At 45.5% G+C, this 11,518-nt stretch overlaps 1 pseudogene across 1 annotated transcript; it reads right to left on the bottom strand.

Moving 5' to 3' along the window:
- Positions 1–327: 327 nt before the first annotated feature.
- On the bottom strand, positions 328–11,279 carry LOC117724438 (butyrophilin-like protein 2; annotated as a pseudogene). The gene is made up of 6 exons (XR_013105378.1): positions 10,488–11,279; positions 9,289–9,372; positions 7,256–7,603; positions 3,797–3,892; positions 3,022–3,360; positions 328–756 (listed from the first exon to the last, which is right to left on the bottom strand). The product of XR_013105378.1 is annotated as a butyrophilin-like protein 2 (transcript).
- Positions 11,280–11,518: the final 239 nt, after the last annotated feature.

Raw genomic sequence — 11,518 nt, 5'->3', positions numbered from 1 at the left:
GAGAGAGAGAGAGAGAGAGAGAGAGAGAGAGAGAGACACTCAGAGGAATGCTGTGCATAGGTTACCTGAAGACAAACTTTGCAAGAGGCAAATATTTATTATTAAAAGATTTGTTTTAAAAATATCCCACTGTGGAGAAGAAACTAAAATAGGAAAAGGAAAAGAAGAAAAGAGGAAGAAGAGAAAGGAGGAGGAAATTTGGAGGAGGAAGAAGAAGACAAGGAGGAGGAGGAGGAGGAAAAGCAAGAGAAGGAGGGGGAGGGGAAGGAGGAGTGGGAAGGAAGAGGGAGCAGAAGGGACAGCAGCAACAGGCTGAGTGTGGGGTGCACGCCTGTAACTCCAGCGCCTGTGATGCAGAGGCAGGAGAATGAGAAGTCCGAGGTGAGCCTGAGCACATAAAACCTCTCAAATAAAAGCCTTAGAGCCCAAGCCCTTGGACACCTGGTTCTCAAGCCAGAAGAAGGTAGAGTCACCAACCTGAGAGAGGAAAACGGGCTGTTTTCTCCTAGCCCAGAGGGAGGCTGATGGAGCAGGTCACATTCACCAGGGAGCCATTTGTGACCAGAAAGAGAGACTCCACCTGAAACAGCTTCTGGGTCCCTTGCCAAAAGGCATCGGAAAATGATGACACCGTCCTCCCGTCTCTGTCCCTCCACTGCACGTGGGGCCGTGGGAACCACCCATCGGACATACATCTCAGCTGGATGCCTCCATCCTTCAGGACCTCCCGGGTGATTCGTGGTGAGGAACCCACAGCTGGGCACAGAGAGCAAGGAAACAGATGTGTGTGGTCAGCAACTTCCCCGGGGGAGAGAGGTGAGGACAGCTTGCGGAGGACAGAGCTCTGGGCCAGTGGCCTCCCTTGGTGTTGGGAGCCGACTTTTAGCAGAAAGCGGCTAGATCATCTTTGCAGCCATCTGGAACCATATACCCTGATAAGAGGTTTGGTTTTCAACAGCCTACAACAGCTGAAGCACACTCTGTTATCCCACATATTTTGTTTTGCTGTTTACTGCCCCCAGCTACAAGGCACAAGTGGTAGTCATGCCTGCAAGGCATGCAGTTCACATGCTGTCCACTTGCTATCCAGGCCATCTATGCCTGTAAGGCGCACGTAGTATCCAAGCCTACAAGACATACAGTGCACGTGCTATCCACGCTATAGACTCCTGTAAGGCTTACGTCATATCAATACCTGCAAGGCACGTGATATCCACGCACCTACAAGGCAAGTGGCAAAAGCGTATGAATACCTCACATTTCCCTTCAGTGAGAGACACAATAAGGGAGACAATGAGAGAGAATAAGAGAGAAGAGAGACAATAAACGAGACTTGAGACTTGATCAGAATCTCTGTCTTGTCTCCATTCTTCGCATCTCTTTCCCTTTATCCCCACTCTCTCTCTCACTAGACCCTGACCCTCGGACTGGAGCGACAACTTGGGCCAAGATACAGTGGCTGCCAAGCGTGGAGCGAAACAGGCCACAAAATTTTGGCCCACAAAGCTGTGCAATACGGGCCGAGACACCTTGGGAGCTGGGACTGGCTACAGGGTTTCTTGTTCTGTTTTTCTATTTTTGTTGCAAAGTCTGGGATAGATGAGGAGCTTAAAAATACATTTTCAAATCTAATTTTTTTTTTTGTTACCTCAACTCCCTTTTCCCTTTTTACCTTGACAACAAAGTAACTTTGATCAGACATGAGACTCAAGATGGCATGGAAGATGCTGGGTAAGAGGGGCTTCTCAAAGCAGAGGAAGAGCCCTGAAACAGATGGTCCTCTAGGCATGTCATGCTCCTGTCTACTAATTTAGAAGGCTATCTAAGACCTAGGGTGATGTCCTCAACAACATTTGCTGGCGTTGGAGAGATGTTTTTATGGTTGCTTTTTGTCTGCTGCCCTCCAAGTCACCAAGACTGTCAGTCATTACAGATTCTGGGCATGCAGGAGATCTAGCTGTACCTTCAACTTACTACACTTCCTGGAAAGCAAGTATTTCCCAGAATCTTAGTAGCACTGTGAAATAACAAGTTTCCTGTAAATCATGGGGGATATTCTCAGATTGTCACTTTGTGGAGTGCTTGAGAGTCCCACCTTCCTGATTGACCTGCACTTAGAAATTTAAAACACAGGAAATGCATGCCTAGTACTGCCTGTCTGGGGGAGAACTCACAGTGATGAAGCCCCAAGGGAGACCTTACTACTATTATTTTGGTAAACGGACATAGTATCTGCCTTCTGAATTCTTTATGTTTGTACCCGTAGATTAGCACAGCCCTCAGACCTCATCAGAGAAGTCTCTCTTGCAGAAAGTGCAGAGATTGAATGGAGGGCTCAGGCACAAATGAGATGTCTATATGGTTGTTCCCCTCCCCCCATGGCTAAGCAACTACCATGGAAGAAGGAAGTGGAACTATTGAAGAGTCAGAGGTTGGGGGATGGGCACTGTACTGAAACCGTGTCTGAATAGGACAGGACCAGTGTACCACAGCAGCTGTGGTTGTCTGCACAAGACCTGCACTAGATCAAGCTGGTCATCGTTCCAGCTTGGAAGTGGGAGGGGCTCATGAGCCCACACCTACCTAAGTTGCTATGGGCAGTTGATGGACTCAGGGGACCGGAGAGTCAGTTCTCTTTAAGGATGTGGTTCCTGCCAGGTTGACTTTGCTCCAGTGGGCCGTTCTACACACATGAGTATGTAGACAGCAGAAATAGGAGTTCATGGGTTATTAATTTTTTAAAAAGAAGACAGGAAGGTGGGTGGTGAATATTATCAAAATAGATGGTTTGAAATTCTCAGCAAATTAGTAAAAAAAAGTATTTATATAAAACCTCAAATCTGTGTACCTGAGGTTATGCTCTTCAAGTGTTTACCGTGGCTGCTGCATCAAAAGTTCAATATCAACTTGAAAATGAATGAGCACTGAGAATATTTTAGGTGTCAGTGAAATCTCCCAGGAAAGAGCGTTCCACAGTGTTAGGAAGCTGGGGAAGCCAAAAGATCTACCTGGTATCCTTACCCATCACCAACACATCCACACGGTAGACACCATCTTTTCCAAAAAGGCACCGGTACTGCCCCTCATCCGAAGTTCTGGCGTTGTAGATCTGCAGGGTCAGTTTTCACTCGTGGATGGCGTCAGTCACCAGCAAAGTCCTCCCTCTGTATTCTGCCATCTGCTCTCCAGCCACGTGGGCCCCATTCGCATACACGTGGACTGCTGGGTAATAGCCGGATCGGAGCCACCTCACTTCCAAGTTCTGAGCATCCGTTTGAGGTGAGAGGTGACAAGTTAATTCTATGTCCTCCCCGACTCGAACAGGGATTGGCTGAGAAGGTCCGATTACACTAGAGGAAGCTGTTAAACACACCAGACAGGGGATGAGGGATGAATCAACACGGAGAAAGTCACTCTACCAACATGGATATCCTATGAGGTTTGGAACCCGTGAGCATTCCAGGGGAGATATGAGGCTCAGGGTCCCTCCTTGGAGGAAGGTGGCACTATTGGTCTCTGCAGGCAAGTTTAGAGAAGAGCCTTGCCAGTCTGAAGGAAGCATTAATTAAAGGCCAGGATGATAACACACCAATAAGGAAAGTATTTTACTGCTAAAACTCTAGAATAAGATGAATATGCCATCATCACTTCAAAACTGGCTGACTTTACACAATCAGTTTTTGCTACCCACTGATCATGGGCTAAAAATGAATGCCAGGTGGGTGTGTAGCAACAGAAATCGAAAAAGCCTTCCCCAGCCGGTCCCTGAAGGAGGTTTAAGAGGATGTGTCTTGGCATTTCCTCCCTCTCTCATGGGGATCATGAGGTGTCCCGGGTGCTCTCCGGCTCTGCGCATGAAGGTCCCACTCACCCAGCTTTGTCTGGAGTTTCTCTGGAGAAAAGAAAAAGAAAAATATTTTAAGGAATTTGGTTTAAAGGAAAGGAAAGAAGCAAAGGTATTTCCCAGAAATAAAGGTAAGCTTCACATTTTATTCAAGAACCCAATTTACTTAAAAAGTATGAAAAGCAGAAAAATAATCCTTCCCATGGACCACCTGGTGACATAGATCTTACTTTTTTAATAACAAAAAGCTGTCAGTTCTATCACCATCAATTCAGTTGGTTTCTGCTGATATGAAGCGATAGTAAAATATATGTATTATTTTTTTATAAATGAGTGATAAGTATGGAATATGTGGCCATAAGCAAGTTTTCCTTAGAATTCCAAACTGGGGCTGTCTGTCGCTGAATTAACATTAACACAACACTTACTTTTAACTCTAAGGCATCCTTTGCTTAAATCAGCAACTCATCCAAACACAGGGTCCTAAAAGTCTCCGTTCAATTTAAGATGTTTAAAGACATAAGTATCCCATAAATAGCAACGTCTACCTGGGCACATTGGTAACATAGTAACAACCCATGGGAGACTCAGCCAGGGGGATGGCAGTGAGTTTGAGACCAATCTAGAGTATAGGTTGAGTCTGTCTCAAAAGAAGTCTATTTCGGATAGATAAGACAGAGAGACAGAGAGACAGACAGATGGTAATAATTGGATTATGGAAAATAGATGACAGATAAGCAGATAATAGATATTTAGAAGGACAGGTGATTGATATATGGTAATAAGTTATAGATAGATGATTGATCAGTGATAGGTGATTAGATAGATGATATTGATTGGTAAATAGATGTGTGATAACCAGATGGTGGATTAGACACCTGAAGATGAATAGTTAAGTGATGGATAATTGATAAATGGTTGATAGATGGGTAAACAACAGATAGATGATTGATAGATTAGATATGTAGGTGACAGGTGACACTAGGTGGTAAATAGTGCTTTATCATTGAGTGTGAGGATTTTCTGGGCTCTTAGGATCATTAAGTGCTACTCTCCTTCTCTGCTCTAACTTCTAACAACATAGGACATATATCTGTCACTATTACAGTGTGTGTTTCGATTATTGCTTTTGTTACTACTTATTGACAAGACTATAAGTAGCTGTCAAAGAACCCCTCCCATTCTGACTAAGCACAAGATTGGTTCCTGGAAGCAACTGGCACACCATAGGAAAATGTCTCAGTTAAAGGAGTATTTTTATTGTATTTCTGTACTGGCTGCTGTGTGTGTGTGTGTGTGTGTGTGTGTGTGTGTGTGTGTGTGTGTGTGTGTGTGAAAGGCGGTGAAAGGGGGAGGAGAGAAACATGACACTGTTTGTTTTGTGACTCTGGTACTTCGAAGATGTGGAGCAATTTATTCATGATGATGTCTCGGCCCTCGACTTTGCTTCTTAAGTTCTCTGTAGTAGGCACGTTGTCTTCCATATTGGATACTATCAGAACTCCCTTTTCAATGAGACATTTATTATTAACTCAGACATCACATTCATGGGCTGTTTTCATTTCTTCTGTGGTTTGTTAGGTTCTGTGTATAGTTGCAATTTTAGTATGCAGTAAAATGAGAAATTACTGTACCTTTTTTTTTCTAGTGGGAAAAAATCTATTTTAGACTAATTTGTATAAACCATAGAGTGCCCTTTTAAAATGTTACAACTGTTTATATCACTGGCTGAGAAAATAGATGAGTAAGCCTTTCACTTGCACCCACAGAAAACACTTGACTTAATTGTCAATGTCCCTGAGTGTGACAGGAGTCAGTGTCCAGCTCCACCTGCAGCTCAGAAATACACAGATTCTCACATACATTTTTGAACCAGTTGAATATAGTAATGGAAACAACTATAGCCACAAGTATTAAGAGAAAAATGTTCTGTGTGAATGTTTCTCAAAATAAACAAACAAAAGTCCCCTTACATCAGAGCCAATGTGACGTATAACACCCATTGCTGCACTTCTGGAATAACATCCAAGGGAATTTAAGCTCACATTTGTTCACTGAAGAAAGAACCTTTCCCAATGCCCATGCTGTAGGATCGGCCTGGATATCCACTCACTGATGAGTGCATAGCTAAACAATGGTGGTTTATTAAATTTTATTTTATGTGTGTGGGTGTTTTGTGCATTCATCTGCATCATGTGTGTGCCTTGTGCCTGTGGAGTCCAAAGATGACACCGAATCCCCTGGAATCAGAGTTACAGATGGTGTGAGCTGCTGTGTGGGTGCCGAGAATCAAACCTGGGTCCTCTGCAGGAGCACACAGAGTCTTAACTGTTGAGCCATCTTTCTAGCACCCACTTTATTCACTCAAAAGACATTAAAATAAGTCATTCACGGGAAATGGCTGAAACTGGAGACCATGGTATTAAGCAGAAGAGGATAGTTGGAGGTGACAAGAGTAAGCATATGTAAATATGGTAAACAACCATGATAAACTTAATGAAAGTATCACGAGACCAATCACTTTGCCCAAGAAAACCATGCTAATGGATTTTTCAAAAGGTGATGGTAACAAAGAAAGAACTGCTTAACCAGAGAGGCCAGTGTCCCCAGAGAATCATGTCCTGGCGAACCAACTGGATTTGCCTGACGCCCCCTTCTGTGTGTAGAGTGGTGGCGGCAGCATGCACAAGACCTCAAACCAGACAAATCCCAGTGTAGAGGGGGAGATGGGCATGAATCCCACCGAAGCTGAGAAGATATTGGTGACTGATGGCTGCTGGGAGTGGGGGATGGGCTGGGAGCAGGGAGTCAATTTTCCTTAAGAGGTGCAGCTCCTGGTAGGTTGAGTAAGCTCAGCAGATGGTCACACATTCAAATATGTGGACAGCACAATTCATACTGGATAGAAGGAAGAGAAGAGGAGGGGAAGCCATGACTGTAAGGGTAGAGAAGGAGGAGTTTGGGAGGAGTGGGGGAGGGGGAAGAATATGATCAAAATACATTGTATGAAATTCTCAAAGAATTAATAACAAAGTGAAGAAGAGGGACTGGGGAGATGGCTCAGTGGTTAAGAGCACTGACCACTCTTCTCAAGAACCTGGATTTCATTCCCAGTATTCACATCATAGTTTACAACCATCTGTAACCCCAGTTCCAGGGAATCTGACCATCTTCTGGCCTCCATGGGCACTGAGCGCATACATGGTGCACAGACATACAGCCAGGCAGAATATCCCCATACACACAATAAAAGCAAACAATTCTTTTTTAAAAAAAAATGTGTAAGAAAAAAGAGAATGCCTTTCTTCGGTGGTTGAAAAGAGATCTTGCAAGAGGTGATACAGTTCCCACAGGTGAGTGGATGACCCCTTGTGCTCCCTTGTGCCCCTGTGCCCCTGGGCAGATACTCACCAGTCACTTGGAGTAGCACGCTTGCCTCTCTCCAGTAGTCCCCCTCCTGGAAGCGGCACCAGTACTGGCCGTCATCGCCTGGCTGGACCTGGTGAATCTTCAGAGCCACACTCCCTTCTTCAGTGCTGTCCTCTGTCCACTCTGCCCGGCCTTTATACTCCTCCATCGGTAGCCCAGTCACCTCAGCTCCATCCCGGTACACAATCACAGGCATGTCAGGGTCTGAACTGTACCACCTCACCTCCATGTGTGCCACTGTCCTCTTGGGGAGGAGCTGACACCTGAGCAGGGCATCTTCCCCGACTTTGGCCAGGATAGGGAGGGCAGGACCAACCACTCTGAAGTCATCTACAAAACAGTGAAAGAGGAAACAAAGATGCAAGCCAGAAGCCCAGGGTGCTCGCTTTGAGTAGCCAAGGTGCTGGAACTTGTTAACAGAAAGCAGAGGGATTTAATGTCAGTGTTTCAGAGAATTAAAACATGGAAGTGTGTGCATTTTCTGGTTAAAAACAAGTTGTATGTGTTGTGTACTAAAATTTTAAAAGTTGATCGCAACTGTGTACTGCCAGCCTTGCGGTTGGGAGACAATTCCATAGTTAATGAGCTTTTAAAATCTGGATTTTTTTCTTTAAAATGTTTTATTTTTAAATTATGCACGTTTGTGTGGGTACACACATGTGTGTGCAGACCAGAAAAGAGGACCAGGTGCCCTGGAGCTGGCTTACGAGAGGTTGTGAGCCATCAGCAGTAGGTGCTGGGAACTAAACTCGGGACTCTTGAAGAGCGTTCGGTATTCTTAACAGAGCCACCTCTCCAGCCCTGAGATTTGCAGGCTTAAACCACCCATATTTAAGATACCCAAAGCGACCACGTCTCTGGGGTTCATTCCCAGATAAGTTAACACGTGGGCTGATGTTTCCTTGGGGTCTTTATCTTGATTCTGGAATTATTTTGAGTTTAGGAAAACAGCTATGGCTCAGGGTCACTCAACCCAGGGAAGGAGCCGGTTTTTTTCTTTCCTCCTGGAAAAGGCAAGAGTCCAGTAAATAGCAAATGTGGGTTTCACAAAAGTGTCTTATGGTGGGTTAGAGGCAAGGCTTGCCTAGCAAGTTTGAGTATTCTGATCAAATTTTAAGTCATGTTCTTTGATACCTGAAAACCAAAGATATGTTTGATAATTCTGTATGCTGCGATGCCTGAGACTTTCATGGCATGGATACCCCCTCCTCCCCTGCAGTCCCAGCACTGGGGAGGTGAAGGCGGGAAGGAATAGGAGTTCAAGGTCATCTTGGCTACCAGGTGAGTTAGAGGCCAGCTTGAGAGGCCTGGAACCCTGTGTAGGGAGGAGGAGGGAGTGGAAGCTGAGCAGGGAAGAGCACTTGCAGCGAGTCTGAACACGGGGTTCAAGTCCCAGGATCCACACGTGAGAAGGAGAATCAGCTAAGGCAAATTGTTTTCTGACCCTCGTACACAAGCTGCAGTGTGCACACCCCCATACATTGTACATGCATTTGCCATTCACACACACACACACACGCACACACGCACACACGCACACACGCACACACGCACACACGCACGCACACACACACACAGGCACACACACACACACGCACATGTAACATTAAAAGCTAATAAAATAAAGGTAGTCATATCGGTACCCAATTCAGATTTAAGATAAAATAAAATAGACACTGCTCAAAAATTCTCTCCAGAACTTTGACAGAGATTTTGTGTCTTCAGCTGGTGGAATTTACACGTGCTGTCTTCCCACAGAGTTAAGAGTATTGGATGTGAACTGCGCATGCTCCAGCTACGGATTCCGGTGAGCTTTCCAGGTGACTTTCAGTGCTCACTAAAGTTGTTACTTGCACCCAAGAGGTGACCAATTAAGTCAAGAAGCTTTCCGAAGCCTGGTGTGCAAAGTCCAGTGTGGGCCTGCACCCCTTTGAGTTACTGCACTGTTGGGTTGGGTTTGAGACTGTGCATTTTAGATCGGCAGGGCATGGCAGTGAGGGAGGAAGGGACCCTACCTGGGTGCTTTATAGTCAGCAGGACGAAGAGGAAGGAGGCAGCCAAACCAGATAGACTATACCCTGGGAAATCCACCATCCTCCCTGGAGCAAACATAGAAGAAAGTGCAGCTGTGATTACCCACCATTCCCTGCTGTTTCTGCTTTGTTTTTGTTTTTTGTTAATTTGACACAAGCTAGAGTAATCTGAGAAAAAGGATCCTCAACTGAGGAATTGCCTCTATCAGATTGGCCTATAGGCCAATCTGTGAAGGAATCTTCTTGATTAATGATTGATGGGGGAGGGCCCAGCCCACTGTGGGCGGTGCCATCCCTAGGTGAGTGGGCTTACATGGTATAGAAAAGCAGGCTGAGCAAGTCATAGAGGGCAAGGCTGTAACCCCTTGCTACTCCACGGTCTGCTTCAGTGCCTGCCTCCAGGTTTCTGCCCTGATTTCCCTTCATAAGGGACTGCCAGCTGTAAGATGAAATTAACCCTTTCTTTCCCAGATTGCTTTTGGTCTTGGTTTATCACAACAATAACAAGCTAACTTGGACGTCTGATGGCTATGCTATCTTAAACAATCAGCACCACACCTGTCATCATCAGATCATGGTCTTGCCCCATTCTTTGCAGTTACTGATCACAGCTGACTCCTTCCACTCACATCTGAGCTCTCCCTGTGGGGTTACACTATACATAATGCTCCCCTCAGGTCTCACTTAGTTCAGCTGGTTTCTAACTTGTTTCATAGTCAAAGATGACCTTGAATTTCTTCCTCTACCTTTTGTGAGTCCTGAGACTGAAATTTTATACACCAGGAGTCAGATACTTAAGAGAATGAGGCAGGAGGATGTCTAGTTTGAGGCCAACCTGAGCTGAAGCAAGTGTTTTGTTTGGAAAGAAAAGTAGCCCTGAGCTAAACAGGCAATGATGTTAAAAAGAGAAAAACTCAGCTTGTTGTGGCAGTTCACTATAATCTTAACACCCATAAGGCTGAGGCAGGAGGATTGCCATGTGTTGTATGTCAGCATTGGCTATAGAGTGGGAGCCTGTCTCAAAACACCATTCTCTGCAGTGGAGATCAACAGGAAGTAAGAGCCATTTCCTGAGAGGATGCTGGCTATGTGTAGGCCCTACCTACTTCCTCATCTTAGTGACTCCTCCCTGCCCCCACTCCTGTGGTCATCCTTCATGAGACTCTCTCCAAGCCACTCACCTGTCACTCTCTCCTTTAGGGTGAAATGAAGGCTGTTGGTCTTACCCAGCCACAGGTGTGTCCTTCATTCACATAGTAGGTGTCTAAAGACAGGAGAGCACGGTGACTGAAAAGTAGAAGTGTCTCTGGCTTGGGTGGAGGAAGATTTGAATGTTGTCAACCTGGAGGAAGAGTCAAGTCCCAGAGGGTCACCCTAAAATGAAGCTCCTGTCAGAATAGTAGATTCACCTCTCGCTCATTGCGATATGCCCAAAAGAGAAACTCAGAAGGCCGGTGGACTTTGACTGGGCTCTGTTCTGATTCATGTCACCTTCTGGGCACATTTATAATGTTGTCACTTATCTCTTCAGAACCCCAGCACTCAGGCTGAACCATGTTCCACGCTGTCCAGCAGGTAGGTGACTTGCCATATGCTAGTGAGCTACATCATGGCTACTTTGTCCTGCCCTCCAGCTTGGTGAACACCTATGATTCCTCACCTAGGGCCAAGCTCCCTCACAACACGGAGTCTGTGGGCCTTCAGAGCATGTTTATCAGATACTCAACCTTCATCCTACTGAAGTGAAGTCAGACGGGGACATTCTCTCTCCCAGACATCTCAGGCTAAGGTGCCTGTGTGTTTTTGCTTTGTTCTTTCTCTTTTACAGGAAAGCAAAGGCTTCACTGAAGAAATTTGATAAGTTTTCTGATGTAGTATGTGGGTACAATGGACATGGCTGGTGATGGAGGGCCTTGGGTACTCCTGTTATGTGCTCTTCTTTCCTCAGCCCTTCCTTGGGCTAAATTCCCCTAAATTCTCTTTCACACTATTAAAGGGATGTCTAGATCCACTTTCAGGAGCTGAGCAGTGTTTAACTTATTTGGAAGAATGTTCTTCATTGTAACAGTGTAACGCCAAACCATGCTTGGTTTGAGGTGCGTTTCCCTGATTCCTTCCCTCTCAGGATGATTAGCTAACCCTGCACCATCTACCTTGAAGCTACTGGTCTTGATGTAGGCAGTGGGTCTAGACAAGGTCCCACAATACAGGA

The sequence above is a fragment of the Arvicanthis niloticus genome, chromosome 20, assembly GCF_011762505.2.
Source record: "Arvicanthis niloticus isolate mArvNil1 chromosome 20, mArvNil1.pat.X, whole genome shotgun sequence".
In the NCBI taxonomy this organism is placed as follows: Eukaryota; Metazoa; Chordata; class Mammalia; order Rodentia; family Muridae; genus Arvicanthis; species Arvicanthis niloticus.
This window is presented reverse-complemented; position numbering and strand designations above follow the sequence as displayed.